The 22,956-nt window shown below is 33.6% G+C and overlaps 2 protein-coding genes across 5 annotated transcripts in view; one reads left to right on the top strand and one right to left on the bottom strand.

Moving 5' to 3' along the window:
* The window catches only part of SNCA (synuclein alpha), a 232,365-nt gene that overhangs the window by 145,116 nt on the left and 64,293 nt on the right, over window positions 1-22,956 (bottom strand). The gene's annotated exons all lie outside the window — the stretch shown is intronic.
* The window catches only part of MMRN1 (multimerin 1), a 68,661-nt gene continuing 57,794 nt past the window's right edge, over window positions 12,090-22,956 (top strand). The window contains exon 1 of the mRNA XM_010999746.3: window positions 12,090-12,178. The gene's annotated coding sequence lies outside the window, so the exon portion shown is untranslated. The remainder of the gene's footprint in view (window positions 12,179-22,956) is intronic.

Here is a 22,956-nt window from a genome sequence, read left to right as displayed (position 1 = left end):
GGAGCGGGGAGTGATTTACTTAAGGCTTTTTGTGTTTCAATTCTGAGAAAATAGATAAAATAGATGCTACTAAATCAGAAGAGCAAATGTACTCTGTTTTAGAGTAAAGTCACTGAACAAGCCGTTTATACAAATTCAGGAGAGAAGTGAAGACAGTGACTATATAAACTGCAGTGGGGTCTCTTTTAAGCTATACACGCAGAGGTATTCTGATAGAAAAGTAGAAGCAATACATTAAGTGGGATTAAAACAGTTTAGTCATACTCAAAATCTATTTTGTCAAGTATAGTAAGAATTTGAAAAGAATGAGTTAGGAAATGGAAAAAGATAAACACATTAATACTTTGCTAAGTGATGAGAACAGAGATAGATGACAGCTGACTTTGGAGGGATAAAGAAAATGGGGAAGGAAAGTGTGTTTTTACAGAAAAAGGACAAGAGAAATAGGATAACTATAATCATGATCATTATTCAAGAGACTATTTCAGGCTAAATTCCCAAAACGTTGTTGTAAGAAAAACACCTGGCACAACAGAACGTCACTGGGATCCCTGGCAGTGGGATGTACCAGAACAGGTGACAGAGAAGCACCTTGCACTGGCCACTCTCCGTCTAGTGCTGGCTGGCAGCTCCAGAATGGACTAGAATACAGGGGCTAACAGGATACAGTTGCTGACTTTAAACTCCTCTACCAAAGAACTCACGTGCATGGTAAAATTCTGCAATAAATGTATCTGTTCTTCTACCAGACTGGACTGTCCCCCGTCTGTGAGGACAAACTTTTTTTCATCTTTCTTCCTTCTCTTCAGCTCTTTCCCCATATCTTCTACCCTAGATTATAGTTCTTGAAAGAAAAAGGCAACTGGGCATATTTTATACTTGATTTCACCTTTTAAGATCTACGTGACTATCGGGCTTTGGGCTTCCCAGTGGCTACTTGGTCCTAGTGAACTTCAGTTTGGTCTTTTCCCGCATGGGCCATCCTAATCTCTACTGATGCTCAGAGGAGATACCCTGCTTTATGAAATACATGCATGACTGGGACGTTATGCTGTACACCAGAAACTGACACATTGTAACCGACTATACTTCAATGATAATTAAAAAAAAAAAAAAAGAAAAAGGAGTGGAGTGTTTCAGTACTTTTAGCATGACCAATTAGATTATGAGTTTGATTTCATTTGTTTTGATGTTAATGCCCCTAAAATTTGATCCACCAGCTTTTCAACTATTGTTAGTTATTAATTCTGAAAGAACAGTATTTTATTCAAGATACTGCAAACATTTTTCTTCAAGACTGAATGTCAGTAAAACCGTATTTCCTGAATTCAAGATAATTGTGTTTCTGAAGCTGACAATCATCATGAGCTTAAAAATAAAAAGATTAAAAAAGAAAAAAAAGGACAAAAATTGTAAAGTGAATCTAGAATTTGATACTGCCATCTGTTGTTTAAAAACAAAATTGCATGTGCCTTAAAGCTACAATTTCTTAGCTAATTTTTAAAAAAATAACAAAGGATCAATTTAACCCATGTTATCAATCCATTAAAGAAAGAAAAATATGGTGCTTTATTCACACTATATTTCTAAATTTGGATTCAGTTGCATGCATGATTTCCTTTATATTGTATAATATGTGTCATAGCTTTGAAATTGCTATAAATATAATTATGTAAGTATCTAATTAAAAGTTAGCAACTATTTTAAAAGATACTTAGTTCAGTGAAAATGAACTAAAAATGAAAAGCAAAATACTACCTACAGGAGATAATAAGGGTAATAAGGAGTATTTCAAAATACAATAAATCTTAATTTGTATACGAATGTTAAAGATGAGAATAGTTTTTTGTTCCAAACAAGGAACATAAACAATTATGAATGATTATGTAACCATAGAAACACATAAACACATATTTTAGACATGGAAGAATAAAATTAAATATTTTAAAATATTCAACTTGCTTAATAATGTGAATTATGTAATTTTCCCTTTGTTAAATATCAGAAATTTTCAAATATTCTATGTGATTAATATTATATAAGCAGACAAAACTAAGGAATGTCTTTACTAATTCACTAAAGATATTTAAAATTTTTATGTAAAATAATTTCTGTAAAACATAAGTGTATTCTTAATTATTTATCTGCAAGAAAATAAGAAATTAAAAAGATTTTTTATGTGAGTATGTGTTTTATTGCTATAGTTTTTGCTTTTAATTGCCAGAAGATCTTATGTACTGATAACAGCAAAATCAGCTTATTAAATAACTATTGCTATTCCAGGAAAGTTCTAAACAATTTAAGGATCATTAGTTTGAGTGAGAATTTGAGTTACTTTATGCTGTTGTACAAAGAGATAGTTTAAAATTCCATAGTAGGTAATTTCAACTTGACTTGAGTCAGAGTCTTTTCTAACATCATTACATTTACAAGTGGAATTGTAAAACTACTTTTAGAATTAGATTCTTATCTATAGTTATTCTAAGAGTGCTCTAAATGGTAAAAAAAATAGAAAAGTCCCACTTTTTTCCAGAATGAAGAAATATGTTTATCTCCTTGGCACTACTGATAGCTCACATAAGGAAAGACTTCATGAAGATTATTTTCTTTTCATGTTTAAGTCTGTATAAGATTCATTAGTAGTAACTTTTTCATAATAATGAATTGATTTTAGAGTATTTTAAATATAACCCAACAAATTAGTATACAAATCCAAATGTTTAAACAAGTCCTCAGTCTTACATCTTTTAAGCAGATCTAAACCCCAAAGGAAATAAAAATAGCAAACTTTTGATTCCATCCAAGATAGAGTAACAGGGATAGGCTCTATCCTATTGTCGATACAACTAAAAAATAAGAAAAAAATTATGAAACAATAGCTTTCTGGACTTTGAACTTCAGGCAACAGTGATCACCGATATATGAGGAACAAATGAGGTGAGCCCTAAGGTTGTCTCAGATTTCTACCTAGAGAAAGGGTCCAGACCATGGCATAGGGAGCTGAGGGTTATCTTTGAGTTAAGTAAATGGAACTGGGAAACTGGAGAGCATGGGTGGCTCGAGTTTGCAGGGCAGAGTACTAGAGAGAAGAGACCTGCACAAAGAGAAAACTCCAGTGTTCTGCCAAGGACTATGCTCAAGAATCTGTGTACTAAAGAATATGTAACTGAGGCCAGGGGAAAAACCATGCAGAAGATTTAGAGGAAACAAACTCCTAAGATTGCATAGGGCCAAGAATAGTGCCTGTTCCTAATACCCAGAGTGTGGAAAACCCGTTTCACAAGGTGTCAGAGTACCAGGAATGGTCTTGCCTCAGCGGTCAACTAAATGCTTCTCTGGTTTTGCCTCACAAAGATCAGAAGTAAGAACTGAAATGAACACACTGTTTCCAAGTAGCTTAGCCATATCCCAGAACAATGCTGAAGAATATCTAAAGGAATTCAACATGGAAAAATTCACGATGTCTGGCATACTACTGAAATTTACCAGGCATGCAAAAATAAAGGGAAAAAATAATATTGAAAAAGCAAATCAATTAAAATGATCCTGAAATGGTGCAGAAGACAGATTTAGTAGCGAAAGACACCAAATAATTTTAACTATATTAAAATGGTCAATATGGTCAATCTAGAGGTAAGATTAAACATCGTATATAAAAAAGATCCCCAAGTAAACAATATCTAAAATGGAAAATACACTGAATGGAAATAATGGCAGAGAAAACATTGCAAAAGAAAAGATGAGTCAACTTGAAGACATAGTAACAGAAATTATCCATAATGAAAGACAGATTCAAAAATAATTGAAAAAAAATTTAACAAAGCCTCAATGAACAGTGGCATAATTTCAAGTAGCCAAATGTATGTACTGTTGGGATCCTCAAAGGTGACAAAAGAAAAATATACATATACATGTATTTGAAGAAATAATGGTCATTTTCCCCTAAACTTGATGAAAACTTTAAACCCACAGATCCAAGAATCACAAGCATAGAAAATGTGAGAAATATGCCAATGCATATCATTATCAAATCACTTTTAACTAGAAATAAAGAAAAAAATTTAAAAGCAGCCAAGGAACAGATACTTCTGAATAGGAGGACAAAGATAAGCATCTCAGTAGATTTATTTTTGTCAGAAACGATACAAAATGAAGGCTAGAAGACCTTGGAGTAACATCTTTACAGTACCAAAAGAAAAAAACTATTAACCTAGAACTCTACACCTAGCCAAAATATTTCTCAGATGTAATCTTACGGTGTGAAACTTGTCTGAGATATTTTTGATCCAGGAGAATGTTTCTGTGCTTCCAGCCTGTCTGGGATGAACCATGTTCGCAACACTGCCCTTCTTCCTTCAATACCCTCTCCCATTCTCCAAATTCTTGTCTACTAACCATTGGTAAAAAATATAACAATTGCTGTATTTCTACTCTTTTATGTTTCAGAATCTGCCCTGTTAATTTGGCCAACAATACTGGAAATATTAAAGTGCCTTCATAGAATTTACATTTTTGTTGGGAGGGGGCCAACAACATACAATATTGTAAGTATATTGTATAATATACGAGATAATAATAAGATTACAGTAAGGAAACAGATAAAAATTACTAGGGCAGAGCAGGTGAGTGTTGTTATTTTAAACACATTGTACACTTTAAATATCTTACAATTGTATTTGTTGATTACACCTCAATTAAAAAATAGCAAAATTAAATTCATAAAACTAAATAACCAGAGAACGCCTCAGTGGCATGACAAATAAGGAAAGACCGGAGGAGTAGGGGAGCAGGCTATGTGGCTATTTGCGGAAGAGTGCTCCTGGCAGAAGGAACAGCCTGAGTACACGCCTAAGGTAAGGACACAACATTGTAAACTGAGTATATATTTCAATAAAAAGTTAAAAAGTAACAAAAAATAACAAAATACTGGAAAAATAATAATAAAATGAACTCCCACATGCCGTATATCCAAATGAGTATCAAGATTTTGACAAAATTCTGGTTTTTATTCTTTTTTCCTTTATTGAAGAATTCCACATCTAGTCATTGCATCCCTAAATTTTAATTTGTATCTCTACCAATATAAATGAATCTCTATAAAAATAAAGCCATATTCTTATGTAACTACAAAACCATTATCATGTGTAAATATATCAGATTATTCCTGTTTTTCTAATACTCAGTCCATAACCACATTTCCCCTGATTTTCCCAAATGTGTTTTTGCAGTTGGTTGGTTTGCACCAATACTCAAACTCAGTGGTATTTCTTTAAGAGTAATGACTATTTTACTGTTCATATCACTTTGCCCTGAATCTACCTGTTTTAAAATATTTGATCTTCTTAAGTATTAGAGAATTGAGCAGTTAATTGTAATTATAAGCATCTTGCTTTCTATACTGTCTGTAACTTTAAATGAAGAGGCTCAAAAATAATGCATTGGTATATTTTTATTATTGTTAATATTAATGCAACTAATTTGTTATACTATCGTCTAAATCACAGATCTGTTTTTTTTTTTTTTTTAAATCATAGAGGGCTTAGCTGTCTACATAAAGCTTAAGTATGTTTAAACTTTACATGAAATAGCTAGAGAAAAGAAAATGGAAAAAGCAGGCCAGGTGATAACAGTACAGAAAAATGCAAATGGCCCCAGCAGGGATAGTGGAGGCCCAGGGTTCTTTCAAATAAGCATTTATTCCACACATTACAATTAGAAATGTTACATCTTAGTTCCAATATTATTACAACACATTTACAAAGCAGCATTTGATTTAGGTCACATGAAGACTTGGCAATAAAATCTGTCAGGATTTTTACAAAGCCTTCAATTTTTCTTTCAAATATTTCCCTAAAGTTTACACATGTGTTTTTATAAAAACTAAATGTTTCTCTCCCTTCTTAGCACAAAATCAATGATAGCAACTCTCTTTCTCTTTATGTATGTGTTGTTTTACCTTTATTAAACATTCTTCAATAGCAAACCAGTTGGTGTAGAGCACGTTCAAAATTATTTGAGGCTTATAACCCTATCTTTCAAATATCAGAAAAATATGATTTTGTGTCATTTTCCAGTTACTGAACCTGAACAGAACAAAAGAGACTGAATCTTAATCATTTTCTCCTCTTTCCCCAACAATCATATGCTGACTGATAGTAAATTTATCCATGTCCTTTAAGTTTGAGGCAAAAGGGATTTGAAAATTCTAAGATATCCAAGTCACCATATAAAGTTTTCATAATATATGGATTGATCTCTGCAACTTCCTGCAACTAGACTTGTTTTTCCACCTTCACAGATATGATGGATTGTAAAATATTGGATGGTTTTCCACTTTCACAGATAAATTTTTATTATAAACATGTTCTACATCAATTAATTTTTGAGATTTTAATATATTTTTTCTTTCCTATGATTCAGTGTAGTCTCTGGATTCTTTTCTGTAAAAGTTCCTATGGACAATTTAATTTAAAAAATATTGCTTTCAACTAACTTATGTCTTCAATTCAAAAATGAGTTATTGTGTTCACCCAAGGACGTATTTCTTAAATGGATGGTTTAATTCTCCACCCTAGGCTGGAGATTTTGCTTAGTGATATACAAAGGTAGAGATAAAATAGGTATTATTACTGATAATAACTTAATCTAATATTTATTAACCATTTTCCAGTTGGAAAGCCTTTTGCTAAGTCCTAGGTGATTTCATTTATATTTCACTACAGTCCTATGAAGCAGGTGCTTCTGGGCTCTCCACTCTACTGATGAGGCAACTGAGGATGGCAAAGTGAGATTAACTTGGATGCCAGATACTTTGCTAATACTGCTCTTGAAGACACAGACACCTCTGTCTTTCAAGAAAGTCAATGACTTAAATGAGAAATAGTCTTCATGGTATTCAATTCCAAGTTGAAAAGTATGTCTACCTATGTGCTAACAGAATCATAGAATATCAAAGAGTGTCATCTTGGAGTTGAATATACAGTGATATAAGCGCACAAAGTTTTTGCTCTCAGGGACCTTGTTTTTCAATAGTTAGAAAACCAGGCAATAAATAGGCTTAGCCTACAATATCAGAGAATGATAGCGCAGTAAAAAAAAAAAGGGAGTGGGGAATACATGCCATTTACATGTACAATGAACACGTCATTTAAGGATGACCAATATTTTTGAGCACTCGCATTACATTTTGTTAATTTTCTCCATTACGAGTTTTGATCTTCCCCAAAATAGAAAAAAGAAAACTTACTTTTTCAGCTACCTGTCATCTAGGATGCAGGCAATATCTTGGATTCTGTCAACAGATTCGCTGACATAAGATTTCAATACGGAATTGAACGTCCTAAAGATATTTGTTTCATTCAGTACACTGAATTTCTTCATAGATGTGGTGGTACAAAGTCTAGAGAACAGTACTGGCAATTTATGGTATTTATTTTCTCAAAATATTCATGTAAATGGGATCCTGGCTTCATTGATATGAGCTGTGGTATTGGTGTAATGTGTATTACTTAATATCTTTTAATACATATATTTCTTCTTAAGCTGCCCATAGTGAATTCTATGATTTGCAACTAAGAACTATGACTGATACACATGGATAGATTAATAGATTAGTCATAAAAGGACATTTGGAAAAGGTGATACATGTCAGAAAAGATGTAAATGTAAGGGAGCAAAGCCCACAGAGATGAAACCAGAGGAAACAGTAAATTAAAAGTCCTGAAATAGGATTAGCTTGATGTGATTTCATAGCAGGAAGAGCATCAATATAGCTAAGAGAATGGAGATGGAGCGTTCTAGGCAATGAGATGAGGCAGAGAGTTGTGAGGAGCCCTGAAGATGATGACAAAGAATTTGGATTTTACAGTGAGTGTACTAGGAAGTTACTGTATAGTTTTGAGAAGCAGTTTTAGAATATGACTTACATTTCAAAAATTCACTCTGTTGTGCAGTACTTATAATAGTGTAGCCAGTGTAGAGGTGAGAACCACAACAGTCTAGGAGAGAGAAGACTGTGGCTTACACTAAGTTGGAAATAGTGGAGGTCATAGGAATGAGTTACATTCTAAATATATTTCAAAAGTAGAGGTATCACTTTTGTTTGTGTGTTAGATGTGAATGGTGAGAGAAAGCAATTGGGTGAATTGTGGTCCTTTACTATGAATGAGACAGCCGGAGAAGAGGTATTGCGTTCTGTTTTTTAATATGAGGGTAGAAAAATAAAAAGCTTGGTTTTGAACTTACCCATTAGACACCTAAGTGAATATTTTAAGCACATAATTTTCTATGGCTGTGGAGAGTTCAGAGGGAAAATATTGAATTAGAGACATAAATTTCAGACTTAAATGGACATAGGTGGTATTAAAAATCTTGATATACGAGCTGATCTTTTAGTACTAGCTGGAGATTAGGGAGTGCAGAGGACATATACTGTACTAAGCTAGGGGACATTCTAACTTCAGCTGTTGGGGAGCATAGGAGGAGTAAGGAAAAGACCGAGAAAGAGTGGCCAATGAGGTAAGATAAAAATGCAAGGCAATCTTATTTTCCACATTCCAAGCAAAGAAAGCATTTCCAGAAAGATGGGATTACTAACCATGTGAAATGCTGCTGATCATTAGAATAAGAGAAAGCCTGAGAATTGACCATTATTATTTGGCAAAAAGAGGTTACCATGGAGCCAGATCAAGGGGAGCTTGAGAATAATTAATTCCATTGAAATAAGAAGCAATAGAAACCTTTCTTTCCGGTCAGGGGGGTGGGTGTGGAAAGACTAGGGGATGAAGAAGTGGACATGTGGAGTATAGTCCCCACTGGTTTTCTGTAAAAACCAGAGAAATGGGTTATGTTATGCACAAAGTTTAGGAAGGATTTCCTTTCTTCCTTTCTTTCTCCATATTTACATCAACACAGAACTCTATTAAAAATAGCAATATATGATTATGCCAACTTTAAATTTTTTTATTTTATCTATTTTAGTTAATATTACCTGATGGTTCACTGAAACACAAATCAAATGGTATCTTAAAAATAATTTACCAAATCTTAACAAAACTACTCAGGTTATTAAAAATGGCCTTAGAGTAGACAGATAATTTTAAAGGGCTAAAAATTTACTTGAAAGAAATACTTCATTTCATTTTATCAAAAATGTTTTGCCTTACATCCTAAAAGACTATAGAATGAAAAGTGTGACAATAAATATTTTGAGTTAAGAATATCTAAACTTTGATGCTAAAATAATGCTTGACGTATTTAGAAAATAATGTAGAAAAAAGCCAAGAGAAAATCAGGAAAGTGTGCTATTCCCAAATTAATAATAAAACAATATCCAAAGGCTTTTACTTTGGCTCCACTAAATAAATTTGGGTATATGCTAAGTGCTATAGGAGATAATCAGAAGTATGAGGCATGGTTCTATACATCAAACAACAAACAGATAGAGTTGGGAAGATAAGGTGTATGAATAAGAAGATAATAAAGCAAAGCAGTAAATAAATGAGCAGCATGGACATAAAGTAAGTGACATAAAGTTCAGGACAAAAAAATAAATAAATAAATAACTATGAGTTAGAAGCATTAGTTAAGTCTTCAAAAGGGCAGCAAATGAAAAGTGTGTGTGTAGTCGAGAAAGGCAAATAAGATGTGGAAAGAACATTACCAGAAAAGGGAATAGAATTTTGGAGTAATTTGGTAACAATTAAAAATATTTTCCTTGCCTCCTGTTGTGTTCTGTGTTTAAGAGCAGGATACAAAAATAATGTTGCTTCCCACCCAATAGAATGACTATCATCAAAAAGACAATTACAGGTGCTGGTGAGGATGTGGAGAATATGGAACCCTGCATACTATGCTGGTGGATGTGTAAAAAGGTGTAATCTTTTTGAAAGAAATATCTGACATTTCCCCAAAGAGCTAAACATAGAGTTACTTTATCAGCAATTCTACTCTTAGGTGAATTAAGACATATGTCTGCAGAAATTTATACACAAATGCTCATAGCAGCATTATTTATTATAGCCTTTTTTATAGCTCAAAAAGAAAACATAACCTAAATCTCCCTTAACTGTTGAGTGGATAAACAAAATGTAGTATATACACGCAATTGAACATTATTCAGCCTAAGAAAACAATAAAGTGCTGGTACCTGCTACAGCAGGAATGAACCTAGAAAACATTATGAAAGTGAAAGAAGCCAGACACATAAGGCCACATATTGTATGATTCCATTTATACAAAACGTATAGAATAGGCAAATTCATACTGATAGAAGGTATGTTGGCTGGGGGTTTTAGGGATGTACTGCATGGGTACGGGATTTCTTTATGGCATGATGAAAATATTCTGGAAATAGATAATGGTGATGGTTGTATAACCTTGTGAATACACTAAAAACCAATGAACTGTAGACTTCAAAAGGGTAAATTTTATAGCATGTGAATTATATCAGTTTTTAAGTGAGCAATATTATAAAGTCACTAAAAATATGAAGACATTCTGCATGTCTTTGTGTGTCTTGGAGTCATGCAGGAACAGAAGTAGATGCAAAGATGGGGAGATACTGAGTTGACTAAGCTACACTAGAGAGGATGTAAAGCACTTGGGCTTCTGAGGATGTAAAGGCAGAAAATGGGTTATGCCAACCTATGTCAAGAATTAGGAAAGACTGAAAGATCCGAGTCAATTTAGTAGAGACTACGATGTGTAAAGAAAGCATTATTATGTACATTCGATTTAAGAGGTAAGAAAACTAAGTGGCTTGCCTAAGATATAGCAAATAAATGGTAAGAGTCAGCTGAATTCATATTTGACTGACTCCATGGAGTCAACACTCATGACTACTCTTACTATTCTTTCTCCTCTTGAAGTATAAGTCATTTTTGTACACAAGGCATGCAAATATTTGAACTATAAATGGGTTTTAAATGAAAAAAAAAGAATACTTCTATTTGGGGTTTTTTTGTTTTGTTTTGTTTTTGCTAAATAGACTGTGTGTATATGTCAAAACAAGAACATTGAAAACTCACTGGAATTTAGGTATACGTCCATCCATATGCCTCTCAACCTCTAAAAGTGTTTTAGACAGAGATCTGAATGTGGTAAAATCTGGAGACTTTTTTTTTTTTTAAACAGGAAACTCCTTAGTTGGGAGTTCCAGCTGATCAGAGAGAGAAAGATCTCTAAGGAAGCAAAATATACATGGGGACTGAACTCAAACTTATGTCAAAGCTTCCACTGCTTTCAGCTACAAGAGCGAACAACACATGTTTATTGATCACCAATCATGTGCAAGATTGGGCCTGAGGTATTAAAAAGACAACAAAGCACAGGGCCCTTCAGGCGGGCTTGCAGAGGAAGATACATTTACTTAACAGAAGAAATGTAACAAATGCTGAAACAGAGGCAGAAGTGTAAAGAGATGCAGCTGACTGAAATTTCTCCATGCTCCAGAAAAGTTCTGTCTGAGATGCAGACTCCCAAGAACTCACTTTCCACCCGCTTACTGCAGCTGTATAAGAAACTGCAGAATGCTTTAGCAAAGAATTAGAGCAGATTTTATCAGTGAGGTATGGCTGAATATGAAAGGCTCTCAGTAAAGCAACCCAGGCCTGCAATAATGGTGTTAACCAAAAAAAAAAAAAAAAAAAAAAAGCTAGCATAGATTACCCCGGCTTACACCACTTTCTTCTTGTTTCTAAATCTGATACAATTAAGTCTACATCTTAATAGATAAGATTTATATGTTACGTCTGTTTTCAAGACAGGCTTCAATATTCTTAATTAACAAAATATAATGCCATCAAGAATTCTGAGAAAACTCTCTTCGCCTTACATCCCTCAGAACACTTTCATCACAGTGGCGACTAAACCTCCAGGTTGGATAACACTTTTCAGTAAGAGCTCTGGGCTCCTGCAACAGTCAGAGGACAGGAGGCTGGCTGGGGGGTCAGTGCCCTCAGGCATCTTAGTTTCTTGGCCTCCGGGCTTCTGTTGCTAGGCACTCACCAGAGAATAGCCGCAGGGCTATTGTGAGGGTGCTTTTCTCCCCCAACCCCTCTCCAGCTCCTGTTTCTCTGGTTCTGAAAATAAGTGACTATTTGGAGACAGCCTACAAAGAGGCCAACAGAGGTTCCACACGTGAGCATCTAGTTTATATCCATGGGCAAAGAATATTAAGGTAAGCGCTACCAAGGATTGTTTCTAAATTAACATTCTGCTTGAAAGAATTTTTTTTTTAACCAGAAGTTTGCTATAGTTGCCTCTGATGAGATTACAGGTCTATTTTGAGTATTAATAGTGTTAGCACTTTGTGGAACATACAATGAATTCATTTTTTAAAGCATTAATTTTCCTTTAAACTGCGTGGCACTTACCATAATCCAGGAGGAGCGTGAGTAGAGAAAAATTTCTGGCAGAATTTAATAATATATATGAAAATACCCTGAAGAAAATCGTTTATGTAGAAAATTCTTATTGTGTTATTATTGCTTATGGCACAATTATTTAGTTATTTCTTTAGTTGATAGACTAATCAACTACTAAATCAGTAGACTTTGTACTGTGAAACTGTTCATCTTTTGGACGTAGAATGTTGCTGCCTTTAATGTTACAGATATTCTCACTGCTCTGGGTGTAGAAACCATGGGGAAGGACAGCTGGTGCATTTGCAGATATGATTGCTCTCTTTTCTTTCGAAAGCAAGCTCTGGGTTAGCTATTTCCACCAGCTTGCTAATATAACAGAAATTGACCTCTGTGTATCAACAAAAACTAAGAATCTAAATTGAGGCATGAGATCAGGGTGCCCTGGGGAGAGGACAAAGCCTCAGAGTTAAAGGACCTGGGCTCAAAAGACAGTTCTGTCACTTTTCAGCTGCCATACCTTGGGCAGTTCCTTGACATCTTGGTAAAATGGGGATTATAAGTCACAGTGGCAGGGGTGTTAGAGAAATTAAGTAATACAGTTTATATGCCACTTAAGATAACACTTGGCACAAAATTAGTGTGTACTGAGCTAACAATTAAAGTTATCAGGAGAAATTAAATCAGAGTTAATCTGCCTTACTATTGGCCTGAGAAGGGAAACTAGAAAATTTATAATCTGTTCAAAACCAATTTATAAAACAAGTGAACCACACAGAAGGCATTCTGGTGCTTTGAGTAAGAACAATCCTTCCTTGAAGATCAAAGGAATTCAAGAATAGGTGGGTCCAGGCTCTTCCTATGGCAAAAGTAAAGAAAATTTAATGGAAATTAAGCATAGGATTGATAAAATATAGCTCTGATTTCTTGATATGGTAATATCACAACTTTGACCAATATAGTACCTTCCATTGTATAAAAAGTCTCATGTGCACTGACCCATGTCATCAGCAGCAGAATACAGAGGAGATAACTGAAGCTTGGCAAGATCCAGGGTCCTGTCTAAGATCATAACAGCAATCCATGACAGAGCAAGGATGAGAAGATCTCAGGTTCACACTTGAGACTCTTTGCCATGCTGCCTTCTTTCTACACTGTACTGTCTATGGTTCTGAAAGAAATAGTTAAAGTATTTGGAGAAAAGGGATAGTTTTCTGCCATTTTTTTTTCCTTAATGGGTTATTCCCTTTCCTGCTTAGCCAGTGATAAACTGATTTGCATACAGTAAACTAAGCAATGAACTAACTCCCAATAGAGGCAATTTCCTGATTCTATCAGAGTGTATGCAAGTGTCTAGTTATATTTAAATTCCAATCTGGCAAATACATACTTTAAAATTGTATTTGTAAAGTTGAAGCAAACACATTTGATACATTTTTCTTTAATTTAGGAATTATTTATTCTAAGATATTAAAGGAACCCAAAGGAATGTGGCTGTTTTCTAGTTAGGACATACAAATCTTTGAAATTTGAGAATCACTGTTAGATGTACTTGTTTTGTCAAAATGACTTCTTCTACCTGTAAAAGCGAGTGTTCTCATTTTGTGTGAGTGCTTTGTGTGTATGAATGAATTATATGCTTTTTTTTTCTTTTTTAATGAAGGATTGAGACAGTAACGTTAAAGGTGTTTTTTGTTTGTCAAAGTTGCCCATGGTAAATGTAAGATGTCTTATTCTATCTAATCAGGGCTGTTATTACTACTCTAGTAATGGCTCAACTAGCATTGATTTACATTTTTACCCAGTTAAGTGCTGTACACCTTCTTCAATCCATTGATTATTACTGTAAGTTGTGTACTGAATCCACTTCTACAGGCCTACCTTTCCATTTATAATTTTGCATTTGGAAACTGAACAGTAATGATACAACTAATGAAGGAGTTGAGTATAATAAGTTATGCATCACAACTGCTGAGAATCCTTCAGATGACTGTAAAGTGCTTTGTGAGCTATTTTTGTTCTGATTATACCACTTGTTTACAACATCTGGTCATTTCCTAAATTTATTACTAATGAGAGTTTATTAGCAGCTGGGATATCTCTACATTTAAGCAAAGTTTACTTTAAATTAGGGTATTCTATTAACTATTTTCCTGCTGTTTTAGAAAGGCAACCCTCTCAGAAAAATTACTTTTATATTTTGGTGATATATATATGTCATAATCGCATTTCAGTTGAATGACCATTCTTCTTTAATTCCTCTAAGGTAGGGGGATATTATTGGCTTTTCGTCTTTCTGAGTTTTGTTACAGTTAAAAAAACATAAAAAGAATTGTTGGATTTGCTAGTCAACTACTATTATTAGGTCTTTGCTGTTGCTGTCTTTTTATAAATCCACATTCCTGATACTGAATCATTTTTATCAACATTATTTGGACTTAACAATAAATATATATGTTGATATATATGTATATACAGTTAGAAACAGGAATTAACATTTTCCCCACTTTAATAAAATTAGAACAAATCTTCTTATCTCTAAATTTAACTGGGTTTAGATGGTTTTAAGAGAATGCATACGAAGACAGTGTTACATATACAAAGACCACTGACTTGGTCTTAGAAAACCTGGATTTTAATCCTGATTTTAACAGTGAAATTTTTTCAGTGTCCTACTATATTTTTCCCTTCATTTTATGTTCTAGACATATTAAATTTTTGGTAAACATCAGTTTAATTTAAAATGACTTTCTGCCCTGGAGGAGATTTCTGCTCTACAAATGAATGTAAGTATTAGATTTGTTGTATTTGATAAAGGAAAGATTGTACACTTAATTTGAGAAAGTTCAACACACTGCTGGGCAGGGGTGAACATTCTTGATTTTAAGCTTATTAAATTCTCTTACACTTAAAAAACTTAATGTGTAAATTACCTACAATAAAATGTACAGCTCTTCAGTGTTCAGTTCAATGATTTAACAATTTTATATATTCAGTACCCTCAACCCAAAGCAAAATATAAAATATATCAATCATCTAAGAAATATCTTTCATGTCCTTTTCCAATAAACCCTCCTACCTCCAGAAAAAAACGACTTTCTGATTTCTACCACCATAAATGAGTACTTCCTGGTCTTGGATCTCACACACATAGAACTGTAACAGATGTTCTTTTCTGTCTCAAATCTCTCACTCAACATATTGACTTTGAGATTCATTCATGTTATTGTATATATCAGTATTTCATTCCTTTTTAATGCAGAGTAGTGTTCTATTGTTTGAATATTTCACTCTTGATTTATATCTTCTTCTCTTAATGGACATTTGGGTTGTTTCCAGTTTGGGGCCACTATTATGAGTAAGGCTGTTCTGAATACTCCTGTACATGTCTTTTTGTGGACATGTTTTTGTTTCTCCCAGGTAAATATATCAATGTAAAATTCCTTTGTCAAGGGTGAGATGGATATTTAACTTTAAAATTGTCACACTGTTCTCCAAAGTGGTAGTACTATTTTACATTTCTACTGGAAACATACAAGAGTTCTGACTGCTTTAGTCCCTTCCAGGATTTGATGTTGTGACACTCGTTAAGTTTTAGTTCTGCTAATGGTAGTGAACTGGTATCTCATTCTAGTTTTAATTGTTTTGCCTTGCTCTGATAACTAAAATTGCTGGGCACCTTTTGATGTTGCCCATTTGTGTATTTTTTTGTTCTGTGTCTGTTCAAGGCTTTTGTCAATTTATTAGATCATTTGTTTTTTTATTATTGATTTATAGGAATTCATTTTATATTCTAAATAGGTAACTTGTTCAAATGTCTAAATTCCTATTATTTTCTCCAATGTGGGGCTTGCTATGCATTTCCTTAGTTGTATCCTTTGATGAGCTGAAGTTTTTAATTTTAAAGGGGTTCAATGTATTAATTTCTTATAGTTCATGGTTTCTGTATCCTATCAAAGAAATCTTTCTCTATACCAAGATCATAAGGATATTCTCTTAATGTTTGTTTCTTGAAGGTTATGGTTTAGTTTTTAAATTTAGTCTATGATTCTTTTTAAATTAATTTTGGGTTTGGAGTGTATTGGCATTAAAGGGTCATTTTTTAAAACTTATATATTTATTTGTTCCAGTGTCTTTTATTAATAAGATTTTTTTATTGTTGAATTGACAGTGCCTTTGTCCAAAATCACTGTGGATTGATTTCTAGACTATTTCTTTCAGGTGTTCTAATTTTAGAGAAAACTCTCTTAGCCTTAAATTATTTGGAATAACAAAATGACTTTATTCTTATTATAGATTGTCTTGAAATCATGTAGTGTCAGCTATTCATTTTAGTTCTTTTTGAAAACTGCCTGACCCTTTTAGACCCAATTGTATTGTGAACTTGCCTAAATTCATTAATTAGTAGATCAGTTTTTTTTTTTTTTTAATTTTTGAGGATTACACAGAGGTGCTATGTACATGGGTATGTCATCTCTATCTCTATATAACAGCATTTTACTTTTCCTTTCCAGTCACCCTACTTTTGTTTCTTTTGTTTGCCTTGTTGCACTGACTAGAACTTCCAATATAAGAGTGAGTAGAAGTTATTAAGATTTAAAAAAAAATTTTTTTTTGCTGTTCTTTATATCAGGGGAAAAGCATTCAGTGTTTCATGATTAATAGAGATGTCATCTGCAGTTTTTTTTATTGATGCCCTTCTATTCCTAATATGTAGAGGGATTTTAACATGAACCAACCTTGAATTCCTATAATAATCCCCATGGAGTCATGATATAATAGTATTTTACAAAGGGCCAATATTTAGTTACGAGTATTTTTGTTTTCATGTCCATGAAGGATATTAGTCTGTGGTTTGTTTTTATTGAAGTATTTGGCCTTGCAATACTTGGTATTGATGTTTTTCTTACCTGATGAATCGAGATTGAATATATTGTTTCCTCTTCTATTTTTGGAAAGAGTTCATGAAGACTCATGATAGTGCTTCTTTAAGTATTTGACAGAAGTTAATAGTGAAGCCATCTGGGCCTGGAGTTTTATTTGTTGGAAAGCTTATTATGAATGAATCTTTTTAGATTTGCTTATGGTTCTTTCTATCAATTTTAGTAAATTTTTTTTAAAAAGTAATATATCCTCTTCATTTAAATTGTCAAATATATTGACATGTAGGTCTTCTGGAGACAAAACCTTTCAGGTTTTGCCTTCTAAAGATGTCTTTATTTTTCCTTCACTTTTAGGGATATTTTTACTGGATAGATACATAATTCTAAATTAACAGATTACTTTTTTCTTTTGAGTACATCAAAGATGTCATTCCATTGTCTTCTCTCATTGTATTTAATGAAAAGTCAACCATAATTGTTGTATCCTTTATGTAATGTGGCTTTTAAAAAATTATTTAATGCTTTTAATATTTTCTTTGGTGTTTCAAGATTTTACTTACAATATGTCCAGGCACAGTTTCCTTCTTGGGGTTTTCTGAACTTCTTTAGTGATTGGGTTAATGTGTTTGAGCAATCTTGGAAGAATCTATTATCTTTTAAAATTTTATCTTTTGTCCTAATTTCTTTCTTTTCTCCTTTAGTTTTTATTTTATTTACTTCAATTATATGTATGTCACACCAAATGAAAATGTTTTGCAGATCTCAGACACTGTTCCTTTTGTCTACATATTTATCTTTTTAGTTTTTCAGTTTGAACAATTTCCTTTTGACCTGTCTTCAAGTTAGGCAATTGTTCTCTTTGATATTTCCACGGTGCTATTCAGCTTATCAAATTAATTCTTTATTTCTGATATCATATTTTCTATTCCTAGCATTTCTATTTTCTTTATAGTTTTTTTGCCTCTGCTGAAACTCCCTTTGTGTTCAGACATATTGCTCTCATTCTAGCATAGTTACACTAAATTCTCTGTCCCTAATAGCTAGCTGAGCCTTTTCTGAGTCTTTTTCTATTAATGTTTTCTTTCTTGACTATAGGTCACATTTTTTGTTTCTTTGTTTGTCTCATAATTTTCAAGAGGCATTACGTGTAAAAGAACTTTAGTAAATAATATTCGCCTCAGGAAAGGGGATACTCTTTCTCCTATCTGGCCTCTGGTTTTGGGGCTGAGTTGCACCAGTTTGTAGTTGAGCTGTGTCTAATCTAAAGTTGTTGTATCTTTTATAGTTTTAACTTACCACAGTTTTTAAATACTTTAAGAGCATGATCAGGATTTTCTTTTTAACTAAGCTTGAGATCTGAGCACAAGCAAAACTCTGGAAGAGTCTGTCATCCTTTATGATGCCAAAAAAAAAAAAAAAAAAAGCTCTCTGAACTTTGTGTGGTATAAGGTCTAAAATTAAGTTGTACTATTATATGCTGCCTTGATATGTGACACCCAGAGTATGGCCTAACCACAAGTTCCCTTTTCCACTCTGCTCCAGTGGATAAGGTCCCCTGGCCAAACAATTCTCTTTATCAAGGAGACCAGGCATATTTCCTGCTTGTCCTTGAGTGTGGGTTTCAATTCCCTGACAGCCCATAGAATTATTCAAGCAAGCCAGTTGCATCCTCCAGTGAGAGCCAGGGGCAACCCTCACTCTTCACATTAAAAAGCCTGCCTCTTACTGTTGTGTTCTGGAGTGCAAGCCCTGTGTGGCCCTGTGTGGTGTGTGGTGTCTTCCTCCCCAGGGCTGTGAGTATATGTGCAAACTGCTACCAATCTCATCTGTTCAGTGTTGGGTGTCATGTGTTCAGCTAGCCCCATAACCCTAGGGTGGGAATTCCTTTCTCTCCAGTGGAGTGGAGTGAAGAGGAGTTGATGAAAACACTGTCGGAGATCTGAACTTTACTGTAAAAAAATCTTTTTTTTTTAAATCTCTGATGAATTCTTTTTTCCCACACCTGCCCCTGAATTTCTGTATTTCTCCAACCTTTGCCTTATCTCCAGCCTTTGGGAGACTATGGACATGTACCCAGTGAAGACTTGGCATGCCTTAGGGTTTGGTTTATGTTTTTTCCAGTTCTCTTGTCCTTTACCCAGTCTTATTGGGTTATGGCAGTGACTTAGTGGAGTATTCTTGATGATGAAATTTCTGGCTCCTCTGTTGGACTTCTCTGTCACTACCCCAGGGAAGGGATGGGGGCTGAGGCTGCCTGTTATAACCTTGTGAATGTGGAAATCTAAGCTCTCCATTCAGCCTTTGCTGGCAGGGACAGGGGCAGCACCACAGTTTTTTTCTGTGATATTTGGTGGGAGTAGAGCAGTTACTGTCTAGAAAGATTTCTTTCTGTCTAGGCTGACCATTTCCTGGTCCTTTGGCTTTTCTTGTGGCTTTGGTTGTTTATGTCGTAGATGTTTCTAGTGTGCCAATTTCTCCAGAACCCAGTCTAGGATATATGAGGCAAAAAGGAAATCCAGAGAACCCAATGCTGTGTTTTCCTCGGGTCTCCTAGCCAGTCTGCCTTCTTTTCTTCACCTTTTAGAGTCTTCTTATGTTTGTTTCACATATAGTGTCCAGGATTTTTAGGTGTACTTAACAGGAAGAATAGGGAAAAGTACACCTATTCCATATTTCCAGAAGCAGAAGTCATTAATGCATTAATGATAATCACTCAATGACCAGACAACTTTCTTCAAGAAGGAAAAGAAAATATTGCTATTTCTTAAAGTGTGCAAAAAAATTAGTCTTAAAGATTTTTTAGATTAACTCTTTCAAGTATGTTGTCCTCCTTAAATGAGAAATATAAAATAAGCAATAGGATAATTTTGCAGCCTATCAATATAAACATTTGCTTATGAGGGATATTTGGTCATCTTTTATCAATTTGTCCTTTATGTTCTTAATTAGAAAGTTAAAAATTTTATGTTAGACTAAAATATGTTGTATTTTTTCCTGACAAACTAATATGCTTCTCTTACTTAATATTAAGAATTATATGATTCATCATATTTCCATATTTCCTTTTCTACCAGCCCACTCAAACCTAAATCTTGCTCTTAATTTCAATTTGTTTGCACATCTTAGGTCTTTCTGCCATTACTACTACTTTATTACCCTTTATTATACAGCTCTTAGACTTTGCTTTATGACTCTTATGTGCCTGTAATGCTTTCAAAATAACCCATCTGAAATATATTTTGCAAACAGAAGAAGTAGAAGCAATAGGCTTTCTGAATTTTATTTAGGAAGGACTTACAAGAGGTAATATGATCAAAAGGGTGTTCTAGTAGACAGAACTATATTCATAGAGGGAGTACCTTGTATTAATTTACATTGCTTTTTTTTTTTTCTTTCTTTAATGTGGCTATGAGTTGGGGAAATAGATCCTCCCCTATTTAATTCCCTGACAGGTATTATTATTACAGATATATAGAAGTACATTAATAGTTTTATCCATTCATTCATTTATTTGATAAATATTTATCGAGTGCCTGCCAAACACTGTCCTAGATGCCGGGGGTGCAGTAGTCTTATACTGCCCTGCAGGTTCCATTCTAGCAAATGAAAGGAGCACCTTATCTGTGCTGTCAAGGATAAGGCAAGGTCATCACTTACAATACTGCACAAGAATTAAAAATGGCATCCAACCAAAAAGAATAAAACAGGAAAGATTAGACTAAAAGAAAATATAAGAACACAAAATTTCCTCTTTAATTTCATAAATTCAAGTTAACAGAAATCATTCAATTATTAGTGGTATCTCTATGTATGTTTTAGCAGAAAGATAAAAGCTTAAAATAATTAAAATGAATTTAAGATAATTTGAAAATTATTTTTCTAGATTTTTGTAAACTTAGATGTTTACTATTTCTTTGGGGGGTTATTATTACATAGTGGAAAGAATCAGAATTGGACATAAGTCTCTGTTCTATCAATTACCAGTGTGTTACCCTAGGAAGTTGTTTAACTTCTTTGAGCCTGACTTTCTATCAGTCAAATTAAAGTAGAATACTTTACATCATTGGGAGAATTAAACAATGTGCCAAATTTAGCTTACTTAGCATGTTGTTTGGCTCATCAAAATCACACGTAAATCTGTTACTCTTCTTCCTCCAGCCCTTTTACTGTATCTTTATAATCCCCTTGGTCCACATATAAATTTAACAGGTTTTTAATACTTTCAACCAACATAAAATTGAAAAAAGCTTAGAACTTTGCTTCCTGCAGTTATCTTTTGACAATGTCGGTTTATGGAAGACTATAATGAAATATTATTTTAAATGTTTTATACTATTTTAAGAAAAGAATTTCTCATGTGAGAAAGAAAGGAAGAAGCTGCTAAGAAATCTATTAATCTAGTAGAAGTTATTCCATATGCCCAACATTTTCCAAAGAATAATAACTTTTGCAGCCTTTCATGTGGCTTTAAGTAATACACAGCACCACCTACAAACAATGAAATCCTCAATCTAAGAGTCTCTTTTAACTCTTTATATTTTTATTTCAAAATAATAACATTTTTTGTTATTTTCTTGTAATTTAAAAAAGAGTATGAAAATAATAATAAATTAGAAAAAGAAAACTGAAATAACCCATTATCTCATTATCTAGGAAGAACATGTTTTGCAGTATGTTTTCAATTCTATGTTTATGGGACCATGAAATATGACATAAAAACCTCTTGATACAACATAATCTAATGAGTTTCACAGTTTTGTTCTTATAAATTACTCAGTGAAAAAATAGGGTAAAACATAATTCATTATAAAAAATTTAGTGGGCCATGGGGGTGTAACAGAATGGTGGGGTCCAGATATACAAAACTCTGATGATACAGTTTAATCCAAGGTTAGTATTTAGCATAGTTCAAAGAATGGATTGAGTATTCTTCAGGCAGTGATGCCAGGAATATTATTTTTTTTTAACTGTTATTTGATGAGTATCAGTAAGTCTCAGAGAACAGAATTTGAGGTTAGGCCCTCTGACAGTTTCTGGAGAACAGATATTTTATGTCTCCAATTAAAGGATGATCCACACACCTAAAGCCATTAGACAAGCCGGGGATTCTCTGGGGAATTCCAGCACACGATGGCTTAGTGGATTGATAATGAGATATAGAACCTCAGGCCTTTTGATCACAAGATCACTTGCAAGCTAGGATGGGGGTAACCAAAAGTCGTTATTTATCAATACCTTACAGGAGCCAAAATGAATTGCTCAGCTCATCAGTTTTTATTACCATTTGAGAAACATATGCTATCAGTTATAGATCCAATGAGTGACCGTTTACCACTAAAGTTCGTTTGTCCTAAAAGGGATCAAAATGTTTTTTTCAAACCAGATAAGCCAAAAAACCTATGTGTGTCACATTGTTCTGGTTATTTCTTAAGGTTTCAGGATGGTCTCTTCATCTACTTTTACTAAATCTAAGAAGATGGATTTTAAATTGTATACTAAACAGAAACGTTTTGCTTGGATTTTTCCAAATACTCTTCAGCTCTAAGCCAAAGACAGTTACTTGTGTCTTTTCCAGATAAGGAAGCTGTAATGTCTTTTTCTTAGTACTGAAAAACCATGTTAGAGTTGTGAAAATTATGCAGTTTCATTGCTCTTTTTAGTAACAAATTGCTGCCTGGCTTGTCTGTGCTGGACCTTTTTGATCTTTTACT

The sequence above is a fragment of the Camelus dromedarius genome, chromosome 1, assembly GCF_036321535.1.
Source record: "Camelus dromedarius isolate mCamDro1 chromosome 1, mCamDro1.pat, whole genome shotgun sequence".
NCBI classification, from domain to species: domain Eukaryota; kingdom Metazoa; phylum Chordata; class Mammalia; order Artiodactyla; family Camelidae; genus Camelus; species Camelus dromedarius.
This window is presented reverse-complemented; position numbering and strand designations above follow the sequence as displayed.